Source organism: Chrysochloris asiatica, unplaced genomic scaffold, assembly GCF_000296735.1.
Source record: "Chrysochloris asiatica unplaced genomic scaffold, ChrAsi1.0 scaffold00271, whole genome shotgun sequence".
Classification (NCBI taxonomy): domain Eukaryota; kingdom Metazoa; phylum Chordata; class Mammalia; order Afrosoricida; family Chrysochloridae; genus Chrysochloris; species Chrysochloris asiatica.
The window spans coordinates 1,614,993-1,622,369 of record NW_006408789.1 but is presented as its reverse complement, the minus strand read 5'-3'; positions in this window follow the sequence as shown (position 1 = coordinate 1,622,369).

The following is a 7,377-nucleotide window of genomic DNA, read 5'->3' as shown; positions in this document are numbered from 1 at the left end:
TGGGCTGCCAAAAGAACCAATGGATCCGTTTTAGAAGAAGTGCAGCCAGAGTACTCCTTGTAGGCCAAGATGGCCAAACTTCGTCTCTCATACTTTGGACATATTGTCAGGAGGGACCAGTCACTAGAGAAAGATATCATGTTTGTTAAGGTGGGGAGGGTCAGAGAAAAAGAGGAAGACTCTCAACGAGATGGATTGGCCAGGTGGCGGCTTCGATGGACTCAAGCGTGGCAACAGTAATGAGGTTGGCCCAGGATCGGGCAGTGTTTCGGACTGCTGTGCATAGGGTCACTATGAGTCGGTACTGACTCAATGGCATCTAACAACAAAAACAACAAGGCAATGTCCATGAACCTTTTGAAGCTCCCTTGAATGTAACAACCAGTGAAAAGAGACTATCTAAGGTCTTTGGTTTCACATTGAATTAAAAAGTGAACACACGTCTCTGTGCCTGAATTCAGGCATGACCTAAGAGAGAAGCAAAATGATTTTTGGGTGTAAAAATGAAGGTGCCAGCATCATTAACATGTTTTTTAAACACTCTTCCAACAAGTGTGTAGCAACCTCAGCTCAACACAAAGGAGTCTAGCTGTCCTAACAGGCATCAATGAGATGTTGGAAGTGTCTGCACTTTCTCTTCCAACACTTTATGCCCATTTTTGAATTGACATTGGTTGAAATGTCAATTCAAAGCTTTGGAAAGAGCTGGCTAGATTTCCTACCCATTATTTGTTTGTTTGTTTGTTTGTTCACAGTGCTGATCATGTGCTCCATTCATTCAGTCAGCCAGCTGGGATTAAGTACCAGGCACTGTATTCGGGCTGGGATAAAAATAGTTTCCTCAGAATGGGTATTTCAACACTTGAAGGTGGTTTTGAGAGTGGTTTAATGAGTGACTTAGTCTCATTTACTCCAGACAATTCTACCCGGTAGCTACTCTTATTATCCTTACTTTGCAGATGAGGAATTTGCCCTGAATCAGATAACCAGAGAGTGGTGAGGCATTATGGTTAAGACTCTATTTATTCTCTTGCATTCCAAGACTGTAGTTGTCTCCTGTGAATCTGAACGGACCTATTTCATGGCTAACTCGACATCAAGTAGCCGTTCATTATGGAAGGTCTGAGAAGCACAAGCTTTCTACCAAAAGAAAATATGCAGAGTTATTTGAAATAGAAGATGGTGATATTACTCTTGCTTCAACTTTTAGACATATGACTTTTATCCCTTTCTATGACTGTCATGAGCAATAAAATACAACAAATATCTCCAGCTACCTAAGAAAAGCTATCTTGATAATAAATTACTCTTGTATTTGTAGTCAAAATGCAGATTTTTTCCCCCTTACATGTCATGCCTCTAGTACTGACGTTATCTGTTTCTCGTTTCTTTGAAGACCTATCAGCTTCCGAGGTATTCGAGCCCATGCGTTTCAGGCCTAGAGAACCATCTTCAAAGCACAGCAGCAAAATCTGAGTAAGCATTGGAGTTGGAGAAATAGGAAGACAGTGCATAGAGTAGAAGATCTTGCAAGTTCTTAACCAACTGCATGTCTTTCATTTTCTCTGTAAATTTTGTGATTCTGTTCATCTGCGTCTCCTTCTTACTCACATGTTCACTCTCAACATTAAAATATAAAGACATATCTAGATCAAGTTCAAATCCAGAGAAGTGGCCCAGCCACTGCGTGCTTGGAGTTGCTCTTCCAGTCCGTTAGGTCTGGCCCATAAAGTCGTTAAAAATCTGGCACCTTCGAATAGAATTCAATGCCATGATCCTAAGTTCTGATAAAGCGTAACCCTTACATTCAAAGTGAAGACGTTTTTAAATGCTGATTTCCACAGGCATGCCTAGAACAAAATCGGATTACTTCCCGACAAAGCCTGGAGTTTAGAACTCCACAACACTTCCTGAAATGTGCAGTATCCCTCCAACCAAAATGAAAGTACACCGTCCTAGCTATGGGTTGAGTGCCTGATCATGGCTCAGCAAGCCCGGCTCTAAAGTGCTCTGTGGAGTATGCGCTCCATCCTCCTGCCAAATCATTTGTCACATCTGAGAAGCCAAGGCTGCAGGGCCCGAAAGGACTGGCCTCCCACCTTAGGGTGCGTTAGTGACAGAGTGTCTCCCGGTAAAGCAAGATTGCATAGTTTTTCAGAAAACTTTATTGCCTTCAGGAAGCAAAGAATGGCTTATTCAGCCTGCTGGGTTCAAATTGGCCTGAGTTATAGCACCAGAGCTTATGAAAACAAGCAGTATGCTGTGACCAGACGCGCTCAAGAACTTGCAGCTCCCTTCACCCTTACAGAACCTCCGAGCTAGAGCTGAACTTAATAAATCTTCTTTATGTGGCGCGGGCGGGCAGCCTGTCAGCGCTGCTCTCTGACTCAGCTGAATATTACTCCAAAAAGTGGATTCTCACTGTACCAAGCTCAGATTGAACATTTTGCCACCATAGTAACACTGGCTAATGACTTTGCAAAAATATCCCTGGATTGATGAGAAAAATGAACATCTTTTCATGTGTGAGCTAAAGTCTAAAGTTATATCATGCTTGTAAATCGTAGCACGCATCACAAAAAAAAAAAGAAAGAAAGAAATGGAGAAGAAAGCTTAGTACCTACTTGAGGAGAAGAACGTCACTCAGAGACTGTCCTCTGATGCTAGACAAAAGGCAGGAGAAAGGAGTGTCACCCTTTCAAAACTGTGGAGTAGTCTGAGCGTGGAGTCTGTATTTTCCGTTTTGGCAAGAGCCGATCTGAGACTGTACAGAGACTGTTGTGACCACAAAATTAGGAAACAGAGCGACTCAAAAATAAACAAGTAGCACCACCATTTGACTAGGATTGGAAAATCGCCTCTGAAAAGAGGAGGGGTAGGCAGTCTTCTCCAAGTCAGGCCAGATTCCAACGTTCTTCGCTCCTCAGTAAATGCTGATGTCTAACAAGGAAGAAGCCAGGTGTGTTCATCTGCCTCCACCCTACCCCCAACCCAACATACACAAAAAATGTTTTTCTGTATTCCAGAGGTTTTCTCTTTGCCTATTATACCTCTGGAATACTAGATGGGCATGTGCAACTGAAAAGAGAATACATAAAATGTTTATTCAGCACATCAATCCAAATCTAGTTGCAGGGGCAAGCTGGGTGGGAAAGCAACTTCCACAATTGTGTGTGTGTGTGTGTGTGTGTGTCACACTCTCATCCAGTCACTGCCTCCCAGCCCAGCCAGTCTTCACTTTTTGTCACTGATTAATTCAGTTCTTGACTTGAATCGCCTGCACAGGTTACCTTCTGCCTGGCACTGAAGCCCCTCCCTCTGTTATATGATCTTATGTCCCAAACTATCTAGCATTTCCTGCAACAGATGAAGAGAGTGCTTGCGCTCTCTCTCTCTCTCTCTTTCTATGTCCACTGAGATAAACATTCCTAAGTAGAAAATGAGCTTGAGCTCGAAAAAAATTCAGATTGAAATTTTTAAAGCCATATTAGGGTTTTGATAGATCCTAGAGTCTGCTGTAATTTAGGTAGCATGTAGTTTAACCTTATGATTAGCAGCCCAGTGTTTATCCTACAGCAACACCAGGGCTGCCATAGTACTATTAGAAACTACCCTATGCAATGCATTCCACACACATCCACGCAGAAGCATACAAATAAATTCATTCCGTAAATAAAACTTGCCCTAGTGAACTGGGACTCGATGTACCCTCTCAAAACAATCTGAATTAAGTGTCCTGTAGGAGTCCTGGTGGCACAGTAGGATACACACTGGACTGCTAACCAAAAGATCAGCAGTTCAAACCCACCAGCCACTCCTTGGGAAAAAAGACAATCTCAGAAACCCTATACAGGGTCACTGTGAGTCATAATTTATTCTGTGACAGCATGTTTGGGGTTAAGGAACTGTCTCCAAGCAATCTTCACTGTATTTACAAGACAGCCACAGAATTACCTGTATTTAGAAATTTTTCTGTGATCCATTTCCCCAGAACGAAGTGCAGGAGATCTGTTAGCTAACACCGAGGGGGCTTCAAACAATTCCTTTAAAAATTCCTTTATCCTCTTAAATCCATTGTCATGAACTTTCTGAAGCCCTTTCAATGTAAAATATTTCATTTTGATTTACAAAAAATGTAAAATTTCGATAGTAATGCATTCACAAAAAGAATAGTCACATGACTAATACATTTCATTGTTGCTGCTGTTGCTACTACTGTTAGGAGCCCTCAAGTCAATTCCAACTCATAGCAACCCTATATAGGGTTTCCAAGGAGCAGCTGAAAGTTTAAACTGCCAATCCTGTGGTTCACAGTCCCATGCTGATCCTATAGTGCCACACCAGGAGTCCATGTTTCCATATGTTGCTGTTGTTGTTGTTAGGTGCCATCCAGTTGGCACCAACTTATAGCTACCCTATGCACAAAAGAATGAAACACTGTCCGGTCCTGGGCCAACCTCACAATTGTTGCCACACTTGAGCCCACGGATACTGCCACTTTTCCAGTCTATCTTGCTGAGAGTCTTCCTCTTTTTTTCTGACCCTCCACCTTAGCAGCGACTGGTACCTCCTGACAACATGTCCAAAGTATGAGAGACAAAGTTTGGTCATTCTGGCCTCCAAGGAGCACTCTGGCTGCACTTCCAACACAGATCTATAAGGTTACTGAAAATACCATGGCTTAGTTCAGGCGCACCTTAGTCTTCAAAGTGGCATCTTTGGTCTAGAACACTTTAAAGAGGTCTTGTGCAACAGATTTGTCTAATACACTACATCATCTGTTCTTAACTGATGCTTCCATGAATATTGATGATGGATCCAAGTAAAATCAAGTCTTTGACAACTTCAATCTTTTCCCCATTTATATGGATGTTATTTATTGATCCAGTGGGAAGGATTTTTGTTTTCTTTACACTGAGGTACAACCCATATCAAACTCTTCAAAAGATCTTCATCAGTAAGTATTTTAAGTCTTCTTTCAGCAAGCAAAGTTTTATCATTTGCATATTGCAGGTTGTTAATGAGTTTCTCCCGTCCTGATATATGTTCTTCTTCATGTAATCCAGCTTCTCGGATTATTTGCTTAGCATACAAATTGATTAAGTATGGTGAAAGAATACACCTTTCCTGATTTCAAACCATTCAGTGTTCCCTTGCTCTGTTTGTACAGGTTCCCCGTAAGAACAATTAAGTGTTCCGGAATACTCATTCTCCACAATGCTGTCCATAGTTTGTCATGATCCACACAATTAAAAGCCTTTGTGTAGTCAATAAAGCACAGGTAAGCATCTTTCTGATATTCTCTACTTCCAGCCAAGATCCATCTGACATCAGCAATGATATCCCTTGTTACACTTCCGTCTGAGTCCAGCTTGAGCCTCTGGCAGTTCCTTGTCAATGTAGTATTGCACACATTTTTTAATTATCTTTTGCAAAACCTAACTTGCATGTAGTATTAATGGTGTTGTCTGATAATTTATGAATTCCATTGGGTCACCTGTCTTTGGAATAGGCACAAATATGACCTCTTCCATTCAATTGCTAAGGTAGCTGTCTTCCAAATTTCATGGCATAGAGGAGCAAGTACCTCCAGTGCTGCATCAGTTTGTTGAGAGATCTCAATTTGCATTCCATCAATTCCTAGGACCTTGTTCTTTGCCAATGCCTTCAGTGCACCTTGGACTTATTCCTTCAGTACGATTGACTCTTGATCATATGCTACCTCTTGAAATGGCTGAACATCAACCATTTCATTTTGGTACAGTGACTCAATGTACCTTCCTTCCATCATTCAATATGTTGCCCATAGAATCCTTTAGTATTGAATTTGAGGCATGAATTTTTTCTTCAGTTCCCTTGGCATGAGAAATGTTGAGCATGTTCTTCCCTTTCAGGTTTCTAACTCCAGATTTTTACACATGTAGTTATATTTGACATTGTCTTCTCCAGCTATCCTTTGAAATTTTCTGTTTGAACTTTTACCTCCTTATTTCTTCCATCAGTGTTAACATTGCTACGCTAGAGAGTAAGTTTCAGTCTTTTCTGACATCCATTTTGGTCTTTTCCTTCTTTCTTGTCTTCTTAATGACCTTTTGCTTTCTTGCTGTATGATGTTCTTAATGTCATCCCCCAAACTCTTCTGGTGTTTGGTCATTAATGTCTAATGCATAAAATCTGTTCTTGCAATGATCTCTAAATTCAGGTGGGATATGTTCAAGGTCATAGTTTGGCTCTCGAAGACTTGTTTTAAGTTTCTTCAGTTTCAGCTTTAGCTTGGATGTGAACAATTGATGGTATATTCCATAATCTGCACTAACCTGGTTTTGGCTGATGATATGGATTTTGTCTACCATCTCTTTCCATTGTCGTTTGGTGCTAGGAACAACAGAACATAACACTGCCCGGTTCTAGGCCAACCTCAAAATTGTTCTTACCTTTGAGCCTATTGCTGCTGCCACTTTGCCAATCTCTCTTGTTGGAAGTCAGTCTTCTTCTTTTTTGCTGACTTTCCACTTTACCAAGCACGATGTCCTTCTCCAGGGACTGGTCCCTCCTGATAAGATATACAAAGTATGAGAGATGAAGTCTGGCTATCCTGGCTTCTAAGGAGCATTCTGACTGTACTTCTTCCAACACAGATTTGCTTGTTATTCTGACAGCCCATGGTAGTTTCAGTATTCTCTTTCCATACATGTAGTCAATTTTATTTCTGCGTATTCTATTTCATCTTGTGAGGTCCATGTACATAGATCTCTTTTATGTTGTTTTAAAAAGATATCTGCAATGAAGAAGTCACTGGTCGTGCAAAATTCTATCATATGATCTCCAGCATTATTTCTATCACCAAGGCCATATTTCCAAACTACTAGTCCCTCTTTGCTTCCAACCTTTGCATTCCAATCACCAATATATTGATTGTATATTTGATCAATTTCCGACTGAAGAAGTTGGTAGAATTATTCAAATTCAGCATCACTGACTCTAGTGGACAGTGTGTACATTTGAATAATAGTAGTATTAACTAGTCTTCCTTTCAGCCTATGGATATTATCCTATCACAGATAGCATAACACCAAGATAGATCTTGAAATGTTCATTTTGATGATGAATGCGATACCACTCCTTTTCTTTGTCATTCCCAGCATAGTAAACCATATGGTTGTCAGTTTCAAAATGGCTAATACCAGTCCATTTCAGCTCACTAATGCCTAAGATATCGATGTTTATGTATTTCATTTTATTTTTGACAACTTTCAATTTTCCTCGATTCACACTTCATACTTTCCATGTTCCAATTATTAATGGCTATTTACACTTGCTTATCCTCATTTTGAGTGGTGACCCATCAGCAAATGAAGGTCCCAAGAGTTCCATTTG